This window comes from Pipistrellus kuhlii, unplaced genomic scaffold (assembly GCF_014108245.1).
Source record: "Pipistrellus kuhlii isolate mPipKuh1 unplaced genomic scaffold, mPipKuh1.p scaffold_m20_p_10, whole genome shotgun sequence".
NCBI classification, from domain to species: domain Eukaryota; kingdom Metazoa; phylum Chordata; class Mammalia; order Chiroptera; family Vespertilionidae; genus Pipistrellus; species Pipistrellus kuhlii.
This window is the reverse complement of record NW_023425405.1, coordinates 4,759,508-4,776,183: the sequence shown is the minus strand read 5'-3', so window position 1 is coordinate 4,776,183 and position 16,676 is coordinate 4,759,508. Positions and strand designations below refer to the sequence as shown.

The window sequence follows — 16,676 nt, the reverse complement described above, 5'->3', positions numbered from 1 at the left end:
CTGCACCCATTCCTCCAGCTTTGTCAGTGATGTCACACCCATAGTTTGAAACTGGCCACAAGAAGACTATTTCAAGTACCAAAATAAACAGACACTAAGAATAACTTATTTTTCCTGCAGAGTCAGTTGTTGGACATATATCAGTACACTGCTGTGTATAGTTATATGATTATTTTCATTAATTCTCAACGACAACTATGTCAATAACAACAACACAGCTGATATATGAGTCAGGCAGATGGAGGTAAAAATATGAACTTTAATAATGATGAAGCTGGATTCAGATCTGCTTTTAGTTCTGCAGCCAAACAGCTTTTCTAGTCCTATGATGCATAATTAGAGTCAATCCTGGTCCCAAACCAGCTGACATCTGCAAACTATCCTTGAGCAATCAGACCCCAGTACAGCGGCAGACAAATCTACAGATGTAGGACAGAGAAAGGGAACTCTGAGCCAAGCATGCTATTCAATTTCTCCCAAAGTCATATAATCTTATCACAGAAAAATACAAAATAATGGTGGCTAAATATGATAATACAGAGTCTTATATTGTAGCAGCTTGGAGGTAAGTATTCCATGAGTGCTGTAGCTCTGTTTAACTTGCTTTTCTTCCATCCTGAATAAGTCAAGGACACTCTAAATATAATTTACAGCAGAACCACTATACTCAACTACCAGCAGCAATAATAATTATTATTATTATAATAATGAAAGAACAAAAAAAAAGGGGGGGGGAGGGACAGCTCACCCTTCTTTATAAGGAGACTCCCTAAAACATCACCCAACTTCTTTTCTTATTTCATCAGTGAAAACTTAGTCACCTGGCCACAACTATTGTAATGAAAACTAATAAATTTAGTCTTTTAGTTGAAACACACTGATGTTTGAGATAAATTTTATGTTCTGTTCCTAAAAGTAAGAGAGAGAATATATTGATAATCTTAACCATATTCACCAATTACATAATTAACTGAATGGTAAGAGAGGCCAGAAAAGTCAGTGTAGTTGAATGCTACTCTAGAAACATAAAGCATGGTAGACCTTTGTATACCATCATCTCTGCTTTCTCACTCCTTTAGCCCATTATGATGAAGACAGTAGAAATTCAGTCATAGAATTACATATGAAAATAATAATAAGCAATTGCCAGGGATTCCACAAAAAAATAAAAGTGCTTTATTAACATTAATTCTAATAAGGTTGCATGTAATTAGTCATTGGGTTTAGAAATAGGGGGAGTTAGTAATTATTTATTCCTACAAAGTATTCCATATTTAACATAAAATTAATTAAGGGAAACCTCAGTTATTGTGACCAACTTGGAAGAAAAGTCTACATTGCAGGAAAGCTAAACTACAGCATATTCTAAATAAAAAATGTATCTTGATTACACTAAATTACCCACTGTGTCCAAAACTGATGTGTAAATGTATGATTTCCATAAGTCTTTACGTCTTCTATAATAAACAGATAAAAATAATCAGTTCATCTACATGTTATCTTCTTATTTTTATCCTCACCCAAGAATATGTTTATTGATGTGAGAGAGAAGACAAAGATGAAGAAGAGAGAGACGGAAACATCAGTGTGAGAGAGAAACATCAACCAGTTGTCTCCAGTAAACAGGCTGAGTGAGGATCAAACTTGCAACCTAGGTGTGTGACCTGATTGGGAACCCAGACCACAGCCTTTTTGGTACACGGGATGATGCTCCAAACAATTGAGCACCAGGCTAGTGCTACATACTACTTTTAAATAAATTTGATTTTCTGAATAAGTTGATAGTGTCTTCTTAAGTAGATCAATAATTATTACAACGTTCACTAGCAAACACTTTAGAATAGTAGTAGAGGCCCGATGCATGAAATTCATGCAAGGGGCTTGGCCCTCGAAGTCCTGGCTTCATCAGGAAGGGTCATTCTGCTGTTCAGTCTAATTAGCATATTAACTCTTTATTATATAGGATGGGTTTAAGCATCATTCTAATGCTTGTCTAAATTTCTGAAAATTCCAAAACAGTGATGTCTGAATTAATATGAATTTAAATTCTAATGTTTGCAAAGGCACAAGAAGTTTCATAATAAGTCATATTTCAATCCTCATGAAATGCCTGAGAAAACTACTGTCATTATAAAGTAATTGCAGTGAGAGAAGAATATTGAATGTGCCTTAATATCTCTTCCTAGAGTGACTTTGCAGTACTTTTGTAAGCACCAATGCAGAGACACTTAACATTGTGTGATTAAGTTAGTATGTTTTAAACATTTTTTGAACTAGCAATACTAATAAATCAATGTTTTTAGATAATGCTGAAGAAGCATAGTATTCATCTATAAAACAAAAGTTTTAATATTTACCTTATATTACACCCAGGCTATAAGATTTCCTTTCCATTCAACTTCAATGTAAGATTCATTTTTTAATCAGAGAAAGAAAAAGCATGATAATCAAATGCAAAACAGTATAGCTCATAGTGAATTCTTGCCCTAATGAGAACTAACTTCTGCTTGTGTCAGGTAATTGAAATGTCAAAGCCATAGTTGTCTAATAAAGCAAAGGAAAAGTCTAAGCAAATCTATAATAAATTCCTCCAGAAATGAAGATAGAAAAAAATTCTCCTTTAACTTTTATACATTTTCTCATTGTCAAAGATGTAATGGTTTCTCTGGAGCCACAAGCACACCCACATCACATGCCTCATCAATTCTGAGTCTGTGTACAGCCCTTCAATTAATATCTGGGATTATAAAAACGCTAACAAAAACTCTACTTGATCCAGCGAGGCTCATTTGTTGAGCCTTCAAAGATAAGCTAGTCTAATTAAAGATGGTGGTGAATTTTAAGTAACTTTTACATCCATTCTTCTATCCTCCAGACATTCAAAAGACCTGAATGTTAACACTAGCTTTAGGCTCAATTTTAATTACATAACCTTACATAGAGTGACACAGCTTACGAAAAAAAAATAAAATAAAATAAAATAAAACAGAACTAAGCAAACTACCTAGTGACTAATGATCAACTTGTTGCTAGGCATGTGTAGCTCAGTGGTTGAGCTTCAAATTATGAACCAGGAGTTCATGGTGTGATTCTAGGCCAGGGCACAAGCCTGAGTTGCTCGCTCAATACACAGTGGGGGACATGCAGGAGGCAACCAATCAATGGTTCTCTCATCATTGATGTTTCTGTCTTTCTCTTCCTTTCCTTTCATCTCTGAAATCAATAAAATATATTTTTGAAAAATGATCAACTTGTTTTCTTAAGCAAGAAAACAAATAAGCATATGATTGTCCTAATCCATTAAAGGGTCCCTCAGATGGTTTTGCTTTTAAATTATTTTCTGAAGCAAGAATCCAATAATTTAATTTAGGTTGCTTAAAAATATAGAGAGACTGCAGATGGGTTTTTAAATATTGTAAAATGTCTATCATCAGATCTTTATAGATTTAGATTGCAATAATGGAACAATCAAAATAAGATACTGAAAAGAATGAATATGACATGAAGCTGAGAATCTGTTTTGAATCCTGATGAATTTAAAATTTTCAGATGATTTTCTTCCCTCTCATTTGGATTAAGTGGGATCCTCATGTTGCTGGAGGCAATAATGGGCCAGATTTCTCAGACTTGAGTGGGAATAAGATTCTTGTAATATCTTCAGAAAGTGAATTTTCTAAGATTCCCATGGGAGGATGGGATGTGGTAGAAGATTTTATTGGCAGAGAGTTGCACTTCTTGGATTCGTCCTGGGAAAGGTGCAGATGGAGTTCCAGCGGAGCCAGCAGGAAGACCAGTGTCCAGAGCTTCCTTTCCAGGTTGCAGGTAGGTGTGGTTCAGCATCCAAGCTAATTAAAGTCCATCAGTCTATGTGTGGAGTCCAACATGGCCATGTGCAATGTGGCACAGGGAAGTGCAGCCCCTGCCACAGGAGAGCCAGGAGCCCAGCATGCCAGAGAGAGAAGAGAAAGAGAACTGCCTTTGCTTGTAAGTTTTAAGTATTTAGGTTTCACGTGCTTATAGTGGCCAGGCCTATTCTGGCCTCTGACTCATTTTCAGGTGAGATAGGCACCTTCCCATGTCACTCAGACCTTTACTGGGCATGTGTCCAAACTGCCTCTGCCAGTGATCAGTAGGGAAAATGCTTGAACAATGTGAAACGCAGCTTTTGGCAAAGCTGTATAAATGGAATACCTCTATCTACTCTTCTCTTTCCCCCTTTCCTGTTAAATAATAACCAGATTATTACAATGACATCACTCACACTCTAAATTGTGGCTGGATTCCTGAGAGTTGGAAGTGGACACTGTGGTGGTATTGAATTGATACCAGGGTTGGAATGGAGTTGGAAAGACAGAGGCAAAATAATAACAAAAGCTGGGCACAAATGTTTGGCTTCCACTTAAAGAGTGTAGGAAATTTCAGTGTAACAAGAAAAAGCTGGATAGTGTAAAAAATCATAACAGTTATCGAAAATGTCTGAGAGCTGAGATGGAGATCAACCAATTTGTTTAAAATTTAAGGAAACACAAACACCTCCAAGAGAAGAGGACACGTAGACAGAGACTCATATTGAACAAGGCATGGGATGAAGATCAGGCCATCATGCCAGAAGTTAACAATTCAGCTTTACTATTCAGCTTTAATATACGTTGTTGCTAAATTGTTAAAAGCTGAGTATGGATTGAGGGGGAAAGTATAAAAACCCTTGATTTGTACACATAGGGTAATTTTTAACTCAATTGCAGGTCTTCTCCACAGAACATCTTGAATGTTGAAGAGAGAGAGTGTAGGTGAGGTGGGTACTGAATAAAGTTTCTATCAGCGGTGCCAGGTCGGGTGGGTAGGGAAATGGCCACTACTTCAGGAAATGTGTAAAGTCCTACAAGAAGCCCTCCTGGATTATTACTCTCATGGGATAGAAGCTTTTAGCTACCATGGAAAGGGAAACCAATGTCTTGTACCCTGATATGAAGGTCAAGATCCACTGGAGAGGAGGAGTAACATATCCTCCACCACTGAGAAAAGGAGGTGAAGCTAATCCTTCTTCAGTAAGGGAAATGGAGAAATCTCAATTACAGAGATATAGGGACTCAGGGGCTGCCTGCACTGCAAATTCAGTTCCCATAATTATCTTATTTAATAAAGAGGGAATGTGCTAATTGACCATCATGCCATTGCAAAGATGGCAGCGCCCACAGCCAATAATGAGGGAATAGGCTAATTGACTGCCCCACCCTCAAAGATGGTGGTGCCCACAGCCAATAAGGAGGGAATATGCTAATTCACTGCCCTGCCCTCAAAGATGTCAGCGCCTACAGCCACAAGATAGCGACGTCCAGACCCCTCAGCCTTGCTGTGCACCTGCCTCTGAAGTCTCCCAGTCTCCTCACCCCCCCAGCTGCCTAGGACTGGCCTGAGGTGCAGGCAAGCCTCAGATAGTAGCTTCCCAGCCGCCCAGGCCTGCCCAAGGCTCAGGTAACCAGGGCCGACCTAGGCTTGCACTGCTGGCAGTGGCAGCAGCAGTGGTGTGATGCGGGTATTGCCTTCCCCTGATTGTCAGGTCACCTCTTGCCCCTGAAAGCTCCCAAACTGTGAGAAGGGGCAGGTCAGGCTGAGGGACTCCTCTCCAGTGCATGAATTTTCATGCACCGGGCCTCTAGTAATTAACATAAAGAGCCTGTAGGAAAGATGTACAATTTGTATGAACAGATGGAAAGCACAAATGGAAATTAATATTAGAAGAATGCAAGTAAAATTCTAGACAAATGTGTAAATTAAATATAAAAACAATAGAAAACATACACATACTAAATCAGAATCTAGATTTTTTTTAACCAGCATCCCAGTGGATTTTTATTTCCACTAAAGTTTGAAACATTTCTATCTAGTCTATTTCTGAAGTAACGGTCTCAGCAATAGCTCCAAAGGAAAGGGTGAAAAATAAAAAGGATGATAAAAATTACTCATCATAAATCTTAATGTATAAAATTAGCATAAAAGGTCAATATGTAAACATTTATTTTAACACCCACAGAGATATAACTATACTTTGTTGTGCACATTATAAAATACATAAAATAGAAATTTAAGATGTAGTAATAAAATGTTTTAAAATTTTTCATTTTCTGTTTTTAATGGTAGAGAATTTTCCTCACTAAATTTCTTAATAAAAATGTTATTAATAGCATTATAATTATTTTTTATATTTATATTTCTTTCATGCTAATATTAGTAAGGAAGATACTGTTCAGTTTTTTTTGAAAACTTGGGCTTTATATTATTGAAAAGAAACTTGAATATAAGGGTATATATTTAGTTTATAGCTATGCTTAATTTTTTTTAATATATTTTATTGATTTTTATACAGAGAGAAAGGGAGAGAGATAGTTAGAAACATCGATGAGAGAGAAAGTCATCGATCAGCTGCCTCTTGCACACCCCCTACTGGGGATATGCCCTCAAGCAAGGTACATGCCCTTGACCGGAATCGAACCCGGGACCCTTCAGTCCCCAAGCCGACGCTCTATCCACTGAGCCAAACCAGTCCCGGCTCTATGCTTAATTTTTATAGGTATAATAGCTTACACTGAGAAATTTACATGCATTATGATATGTTGTAACAACCTGACATGGTACAAGAAGTGCACCTAGTGCCCAGATCTTCTTGGTTTCCAAAACTTTTCTCCAATAAAGGGCACCAGGGAATCTTTGGGTAAATGGCAGATTCCAGAAATAGGGTAAGAAATATAAAAGCTAAGGCTGATGCTTTTGGAGTGCTAGTAAGGCCAGAAATTAATGAAGCTCTAAAAACAAAAGTAAATAAATAAACACAATGGTGGGAATATATCTAAGAGCACAGAGGCAGTGTCCTTTTGACAATAGCCAATGCTGAAACAATCTGAGCAACAAAACAAATAAAGCAAATAAATGAATACAGCTGAAATTTTGAGAAAAAATATTTGTGAGTTCACACTTATAAAAATAAATGACTGCACTTATTTGTTTATCTATTTATAAATGGGGGATAAAGTATTCTAGTGCAGAATCCTTCCAAATAATTTATTTAATTACTCTGTCCTAAAAAAATATGAGGCACATAATACCATAAACAGCCAAAATAATCTTGAAAATGAACAAAGCATATTTCAAAACATACTACAAAGTTTTGGTGATTCAAAAATAGGGTAGTAGAGAAAAATGGGCAAATATACCAATGGTACAGCATACAGAGCCCTAAAATAACGCCATACATATATATCAACTAATGTTAACAAGGCTGCCATGCATACCCAATGGAGCGAGGATCATCTCTTCCACAAGTGGTGCTGAGGAAATTAGATGTTCATGGGCAAAATAATGAAACTGGGACTTTTTCTTACTTACACCATACAGAAAAATCAGCTCAAGGTGAATTAAAACTGAAAAGTCAGACCTGAAATTGTAAAATTCCTGGAGGAAAACATAGGGGGAAAGATTCTTGACATTGGCCTTGAAATGATTTCTTAAATATGATAGCAAAAGCACAGACAACAAAAGCTAAAATAGACAGTGGGACTCCATTGGGCAGGTAACCGACAATTCATTCACACAATCAGACCATCATTTATTTTTGATGTGATGATTAGCAAGCCAAGTTCAGCAAAGTACACATGTGCTGAAGCCATATTATCACCACTGCCCTTTTCCATGGCAGCCATGGGCACAGTTAGGGAAAAAAAGGCAAACACAGCAGAAGTAAAATAATCAAGCAAGTCAGTATACAATAACACTTCCGAGTTATTGAACATCTAAATGCACAAAGGAGAATTTTATCTGCTTCATGTACCTAATCAAATGGTAACAACTCAATAAATTGGAAATTATTATTTTTTCAAAGCTATACCGGGGCTACACACAGATTAAGCAATGTGCTTAAGGTATGTCCTCACAGGCACTAAGTAGCAAACATAATGTATAAATCAAAGAAACATTTGGGCCCTTGCTCCAAATCACTAGAGTACACTGACTTCTGATACAAAATTATCTACCAAATGAGGGACACGGAAAACATGTATTTTGAAAAATCATGCTATGCTAGTGATTTTTTTTTCTCATATAGAAAAATGTAAGCTTTCTCTGTTTAGCAGGCAGGAAAAAAAATCATCTGATATAGGTACATAGTCTACTCAAATATCTACTTTGACTTTGCTATGGAAGAGGTATGCAGATGAGACCTTAAATAGCCAGAAGCTAACGGTCAACTTTCAGTTTACTATAAACCCCTGTACTCAATGACTCTACCTTCTTTTATTTCCCAATGTGATCAAGAACACAGTTAGCCCAACCAGTGTAGTTCAGTGGTTGAGTGTTGGCCCATGAACCATGAGGTTGTGGTTCAATTCTCAGTCAGAGCATATGCCTGAATTTCAGGTTCAATCCCTAATAGGGGCATGCAGGAGGTAGCTGATCAAAGAATTATCTCTCATCGCTGATGTATCTATGTGCGAGCTCTCTCTCTCTCTCTCTCTCTCTCTCTCTCTCTCTCTCTCTCTCTCTCTCTCTCTTCTTTCCTCTCTGAAATAAGTAAAAAATATATATTAAGCCTTTGAGCGAGAACTGCCACCTTCTAGTAATTTGCCAAAATGATTAACACAAAGGGAAAGAGGACAGCACCACTATATGTTCTCTCAGCCTTTTAGAAAACATGGAGTTATTCCTTTGGCCACATACATGTGAATCTACAAGAAAGCTGATATTGTGGACATCAAGGGAATGGGCCCTGTTCAAAAGGGAATGCCCCACAAATGTTACCATGGCAAAACTGGAAGAGTCTACAAGGTCACCCAGCATGCAGTGAGCATTATAGTGAACAACCAAGTTAAGGGCAAGATTCTTGCCAAGAGAGTTCATGTATGTGTTGAGCACTTTAAGAGCCAAGTAGCTTCCTGAAACGTGTGAAGGAAAATGATCAGAAAAAGGAGGAGGCCAAAGAGAAAGGTACCTGGGTTCACCTGAAGCATCAGCCTGCTGCACCCAGAGAAGCACATTTGTGAGAATCGATGGGAAGAAGCCTGAGGTGCTGGAACCCATTCCCTATGAATTCATGACATGATAAGTGGGGAAAATAAAAGACTTCTGTGCTGATAAATATATACATAAAGAATAAAGTTAAATGACCTGTCACTAATGCTGGTATAAAATCCCTGCAACTAACTCAGCTATTTGGAAGTTGCTTATTACTGGAGCATGGATTTTCTCATCCCCTGTCCCTCTTTTCTTAACTACCTACAATTTAAGTCTTTATGTTTCACCATAGGGAAAATACAGCAAACTGAAGCAAATTCATAGAGTTCTCTTCTGCTCTCCAGATGTACATGTGAAAAATGCTGCAAAATAATAAATGGAAGCTGCTAAATATCTGCTCAACCTTGTCCCTATAGAATGACATTAGGAGATTCATGTCAAAAGTGCATATATCATTTACATGTGGTTCAATCTGGTTTTAAGAATTTTCATCCCCCTAGTCACAGTTTACATTATTGGATCTTCATTAAAACACCAGTAAGTTTTAAGAGTAATGCCTATGTAACCAGAAAAAAAAAATGTATTGGGATATTTGTACTTTATGGTATACCAGGCTTAGTAGGTTAGCTCAACTGCTTCCCCCACTTAGGTTTTTAAAAAATAGTTAAAGCTTTTTGCAAAGACAAATGGAAAGCTCTCTGGATACAGGGCAGAATATTTTGTCCTGTTTAAACACCACAGACTTTTTTTTTTTTATCAATTAAACTTCCACAGAGCAAGTTAACAAAGGTATCTGGGAGCAAAAATACAAACAAATAGTAATATTTACAAGAAACACTTGTGGATCGGTCTGTTTAGCCTGGAAAGGGAGAGTGGATGGGTATAAAAACAATCTTCTTTACACATGTGACTGTCGCTTCAATCTGCATGTAAACTCTGACCTCCTTTGACTCATGCTCTCCTTCTATGTTAGTCCTTCATACTCCTGTCTGTAACAGAAACAGCTGGCATGCCGGGACCGGTTTGGCTCAGTGGTAGAGCGTCAGCCTGCGGACTAAAAGGTCCCGGGTTCAATTCTGGTCAAGGGCATGTACCTTGGTTGTGGGCACATCCCCAGTGGGGGATGTGCAAGAGGCAGCTGGTCGATGTTTCTCTCTCATCGACGTTTCTAACTCTCTGTCCCTCTCAATTCCTCTCTGTGTAAAATCAATAAAATATATATTTTAAAAAAAGAAACAGCTGGCCTTTTCCAGAGGCCTTTTCCTCTTTGAAGCTTTTCTTGACACCCAATCCCACTGATGAAAGCAGGAGTCCTTGTGTTAGCCTCTGTAACAACTCTGGATGTAATTCCTTAGAGTATAGATCAGATTGGCTGTTTTTCTTGCTCATGTTCTGGGAGCAGACATTTTTAATATCCATGTCTAACTTCAGGATCTGATGGAAAGGGTATGTGTGAGTGAATGAATGGATGAATGAGTGAATGAGCAGCATACAGAGGCAGAGGAGACCTGTGCGGTGCTGCTCTCACCTGCCATGCAGCAATGGTTGGGATTATGGGGACACAGAAATGACTTCCAGAGCAATTTAGAAGGATGTGGACTATCTTTCAAGGAAGTACCTGAAAAATTATAGTCTTCAGTGTGTGGATCCTTGCATTTGGAGGAATTTGAAGTAGATAACTTCTAACATGCCTTTTTGTTATTTTTGGGGTCCTTTCTTTTCAAGCAGGACATTTTATAACAGTTTGCATTTGCTAAGCCCAGGCCTTTTGAACAAATCTATTTCACATTCAAATTCTACTTCAGAGGCAAGTAATTATTTTATTTTTTATTAATACCCAATTTACAACTATGTATTTATTTACAATTATGTATTAATCCTTTGATTATTTTCTTCTAGTTATAAGTAGAAAAATTTACTTGAATCTTGTCTAATGTCAAAATCTTTAGGCATATAGTTTCAGTGTTCCTAGATTTCTATGGTCTTTGCAGTAAAAATACATTGCTTTGAATATATTCATATTATTTAAATACCTTCTGCTAATAACATGTTTCTATTAATTATCTACATTTTCTGCTTGTCTACTGAAGTTATGGATATGTTTAAAATTTGAATTTGTATCAAATACTTAAGCTGAGCAATTCTCTTTAGTCATTAGATACCTTTGACTCTCATCAATGATACAAACTACATTGGGATGAAGCATTAATAAAGAACTAAAAAGCCAGAGCCAGTTTGGCTCAGTGGATAGAGAGTTGGCCTGCTGATGGAAGGGTCCCAGGTAAGGGCACATGCCTGGGTTGCGGTCTCAATCTCCGGTAGGGGGTGTGCAATGATTCTCTTCCATCATTGATTGTTCTATCTCTCTTTCCCTCTCCCTTCCTCTCTGAAATCATTAAAAATATATATTTTTTAAAAGAATGAAAAAAACAACTGTTGCTACCTACATAACATATGATGGTTTTAGAAATAGATCATATTTTATTTCTTTTGTAAAATATTTTCTTATATTCCTAATTACCCAGGTTGACTGTGTTTGATAATTATGGTCTTCATTTGTATATGTATCCATCCCAGTAAATCCTAAGGTACTTGAAGCCAAAATATTTTCTTGTGAATTTCACTAATAAGTTTTTCTTCGATTTTCTCACTCGAATTCCTATTAGTCTGGTATCGCACATTTTAAGTTGATTCTTCCCCTCTCTAGAGTCTTATCAGGAATAATTCAGTACCCTCCTTTTTCTTTAAAAATATTGTGGAATTTTTATCATGAACTTTGTTATCACTATAGTTGTTTTATTTCTTTTTTTAAATTATTTACTGTTGAAAGTATTGATTTCTGAGTTGTTATTACTATAGTCATTAGAGAACACAACTTTCTTCTGCAAACACCAGCCACTTTTTAGAAGAAAAAAAAATGTAGTCTGTGAATGACTACCTAAAATCAGACACCAGTGCAGCATGTTAATCCTGGTTATGTGAGACCTAATAATATACAGCTCAATAAATGAGCCAGATTAATCAGTAGCACTATTTAGAGACTATAAATGTCATTTAAAAATATTTTAATATATGAACTAGATGCATTGACCATAGTCACCCAGAGTTCAAGGATCGGTCAGCATTAAACGCTAACAGAATAATAAAATGAGTGATAAACTTTCAAAATAAAAATTCTTCCAACTGTGGTCAGGTAAATACTGCACACATTGCAAAAATTTCTATAAAAAAATAAAAATATTAATTTTCCAAAACATTTGGGAGTATGCATTTTCTTAAAAAAGAAAAAAAGGAACTGAACTTGAGGCTTTTGCTTCACTATTGATTGATGTACTGATCAAAACTGTTACCAGCGTTTATAAATGAAGGGTTGGAAACTGATTTGTAAGGTGTCATTTATGATTCTCATAATGAGTGCTTGCAATGCCTTAGCCTGCTTTTCAGATTTATAGCTTTTTCAGATTCACTCCCTGGAATGCAGCCTCCAAACTCATGTTCAAAAGTTGAAGTGCATTCAGTTGACAGTTATGCATGAAGTAAAGCAGCAGAGTATAAGCAGCAAAAATTCTGAAACTAGCCAAGGGTACCAGAAGAGAAAAAATGTGAAAAAGATGATGATAGACCCTGAACGACCCTAAAAGGAGTGTCCATTAGACATCCAAGAGATTGCCATAGACATCCTTGTTTCACAAACATGCTGTGTCTCTGATGTTTATCACAGAGGGACAAAGTCATCAGTAAAATTTGCTCTTTGCTATGTTTGAAGGGACAGAGATGTGTAATTCACTTTAGATACATTTCAACTCTAATGGTAAAATGCCCCAAAATGTTGTTCTTTAATTAAAGACCGTAACCATTATTTTTGCCAGAAAAATTTTTTACCACGTGTTTTCTGCCCAAAATAAATGATGAGTATAACACCCCCATTCAATATAGAATTTTTTGTACAGCTTGACTAAATTATTGCAATCTACTCATCGGCATATTATTAATTAGATAGCATTGTAAGCTTTTTTAATAAATCCCAAGTAGTTGATGAAGATGGAATATATCTAATTATATCCTCAGTTTTCTCAATGGTCTTATATTTCAGTTGAAGTTTATTAAATGGATAGCATATATCAAATATATATGTTATGATGTGGTGAATATTGAAGATTAATTGAAATGACTGTTTTGTTAATGCTGTAGACATAATTGAATTTTATCTAAGAAAAGATTATTTGGAAACTATTAAAGTGGTAAGGAAGACTTTATTCAGGTTTACTTTGGTAAGTGTCTAAGGGAGAAAAAGAAAACTCAATGCAAAGTACAATAAAGAAAGTAGAGATTTATACTCAAAGATCACTATGCTAGGTCCGTAGATGAGAAAATACTAGGAGGAAACATCAAGGGTAGAGAGATTCTTGCTAAACTGACTTAAAATTCTAGCTGAAGGCAGGTCAGAATGATCAGATAGTAAGAATTGGGGATAAGGAGTTTGATGATACATCAAAGGTGATCAGATATTCAGGGTAAAGGAAATTGATTTAACATGATTCTTGCTGCAATGGAACGAGACAAGTCAAACGGGACAAAGGACAGGGCTCAGAGGAACTCACTTTCGTGTGGCCAGTGAGACAGTGTTTGACAGTTGTGACCTTAATTCATATATTTGTTTCAACTTAGTTAATATAAAGTATAAACCACATTTGTTATTTTTGAGGTGACTTCAGAGACAATTTAATATTTCTAACCCAGGTAACTACATTCAATATTAGTCCATTTTTAGATACAAATTTGAAAGAAATCTTTCATTAGGTTTTATATGTTCCTTTTTGCCCTAGCCAGTATGGCTCAGTTGGTCAAGCATCTTTCCAAGTACCGTTTGGCCTCCCAGTTGGAGTACATTCTGGGGTTTCAGGCTCATCTCCAGTAAGGGGTGTGCAGGAGGCAGCCAAACAATGTTTCTTCTTTCCTCTTTCTTAAAAAAAAAAAAAATCAATTAAAAATATATGTTCCTTTTATTTATTTTTTTAATTTACAATTGAAAGTATAATATATGTCCCTTTTTGCCTCCAACTGACCTTTCTAGCTTGCCCCCACATCTTCCACCAATCCCCACCACCACCACCACCACCACCACCACTGCAGGCCTTCACCACCCTATTGTCTGTGTCAATGGCTATGCATATATGCATAAAAGCTCTTTAGTTGACCACTTCCACCCACCCACCTTCAGCTTCCCTATGGGATTCAACAGTCTGTTCCAGGCTCCTATTTCTCTGGATCTATTTTGTTCATCCGTGTATTTATTTCATCAGATTCCACATATCATGAGTGAAATCATGTGATACTTATCTCTCTCTAACTAGCTTATTTCTCTTAGAGTTATACTCTCCAGGTCCTTCCATGCTGTCTCCAAGGGTGAGATCCTTTTTTGTTTTGTTTTGTTTTGTTTTTTTCTTTACTGCTGCATAGTGTTCCATGGTTTAAATATACCACAGCTTTTATATCCATTCATCTGCAGATAGACATTTGAGCTGTTTCCATATCTTAGCTATTGTAAATTGCGCTTGTACAAATAGGAGTGCATGTCTTCTTTCTGATTGGTGTTTCAGATTCTTAGGATAGATTCCTAGAAGTGGGATCACAGGGTCAAATAGCAGTTCCATATTTAATTTTTTGAGAAAAGTCCATATCATTTCCCATAGTGGCTGCAAAGGTCTGTGTTCCCAGCAGCAGTGCACTAGGAGAATTCCCTTTTCCCCTCATCCTGGCCAACACTTGTCATTTGTTGATCTGTTTATGTTAGCCATTCTGAAAGGTGTGTGTGAATCTCCATTGTAGTTTTAACGCACATCTCTCTGATGATCAGTGACTTTGAGCATTTTTTATGTCTCTTGGATACCCCTTTCGAGAAGTGTCTACTTAGAACCTTTGCCCATTTTTTGATTGGGTTGTTAGTCTTCCTTTTGTTAAGTGGTAGGAGTTCCCTATATTTTTTTATATTAACCCTTAATCAGATGTAATATTGCCAAATATGTTCTCCCATGCAGTAGGCTCCTTTTTAACTTGTTGATGTGTAAAAGCTTTTTATTTTGATGTGGTCCCATTTGTTTATTTCTCCTTAGTTTCCTTAGCTCTAGGTCCTAGGACCTAGGAGATGTAGCCACAAAATTATAGCTACAAGAGATAGCTAAGATTTTGCTGCCTATGATTTATTCCAGGATTGTCATGGTTTTGCATCTTACATTTTACTATTTTGTCCATTTTGAATTTAGTCTTGGGATTGGTGTAAGTTGGTGATGTAGTTTCTTTCTTCCTTCCTTCCTTCCATTCTTCTTTCTTCCTTCCTTCCTTTCTTTCTTTCTTTCTTTCTTTCTTTCTTTCTTTCTTTCTTTCCTTCTTTCTTTCTTTCTTTCTTTCTTTATTTTTTTCTTTCTTCTTTCTGTCTTTCCTTCTTTCTTTTTGCATATTTATGTCCAATTTTCCTAACACCATTTATTGAAGAAACTGTTTTGACTCTATTGTATGCCCTTGCCTCCTTTGTCAACTATTAATTGAATGTAATGGCTTGAGTCAATTTCTGGGGGTCTCTATTCTGTTCCATTGATCTATATGCCTGTTCTTGTGCCAGTACCAGGCTGTTTTGAGTATAGTGGCTTTGTAGCATAACTTGATATCTGGTATTGTGATCCCTCCAACTTCATTCTTCCTTCTCAAGATTGATGCAGCTAATCAGGGTCTTTTTGGGTTCCATATACTTTTTTTTTTTTTTTGAGTATTTTTTCTAAATCTGTGAAATATGTCCTTGGTATTTTAAATTGCTTTGGGTAGTATGGACGTTTTAATTATGTTGATTCTATCAAACTATAACCATAGTATATTCTTCCATTTGTTTATATTTTCTTCTATCTCTTTTTCCAATGTCCTGTAGTTTTCCAAATGCAGGCCTGCTTGGTTAAGTCAATCCTGTGAATCTTGATTTTGTTATTGTTGTTGTAATCATAAATGGGATTGTTTAGTTTCTCTTTCTGAGAATTCATTATTGGTGTATAAAAATGCCACCTATTTCTGGGTGTTAGTATTGTATCCTGCTACATTGCCAGATTCATTTATTAAAGCTAGTAGATTTTGGTGGTCTTTAGAGTTTTCTGCAAATAATGACAGTTTTACTTCCTCCTTTTTAATTTGGGTTCCTTTTTATGTTTTCTTCTTGTCTGATCGCTATGACTAGTACTATGTTTAGTAAGAGTGGTGAAAGCGGACACCTCTGTCTTGCTCCTGTTCTTCAGGGAAATGGTTTTAGTTTTTGCTCATTGAGCATGATGCTGACTGTAGGTTTGTTATATACGGCCTTCATTATGATGAGGTATGATCCCTCTATTCCAACCTTGCTGAATGTTTTCATCAAAAGTGGGTGTTGGATTTTGTTGAATACTTTTTCCTGAATTTTTGATATGATCATGTAATTTTTGTCTTTCAGTTTGTTTATGTGATGTATCACATTTATTGATTTGTGAATATTGTGTCATCTTTGCATCCCTGAAATAAATCCCACTTGGTCATGGTGTATGATCTTTTAATATATTGCTAAACTTGATTTGCTAATATTTCATTGGTGATTTTAGCATCTATGTTCATCAGGGATATTGGCCTTAAATTTCCTTTTTTTGTAGTGTTTTTATCTT

At 36.4% G+C, this 16,676-nt stretch overlaps 1 pseudogene; it reads left to right on the top strand.

The window, feature by feature from the left end:
- Positions 1-8,621: 8,621 nt before the first annotated feature.
- Positions 8,622-9,127, top strand: LOC118711876 (annotated as a pseudogene).
- The last annotated feature ends 7,549 nt before the right edge of the window (positions 9,128-16,676 follow it).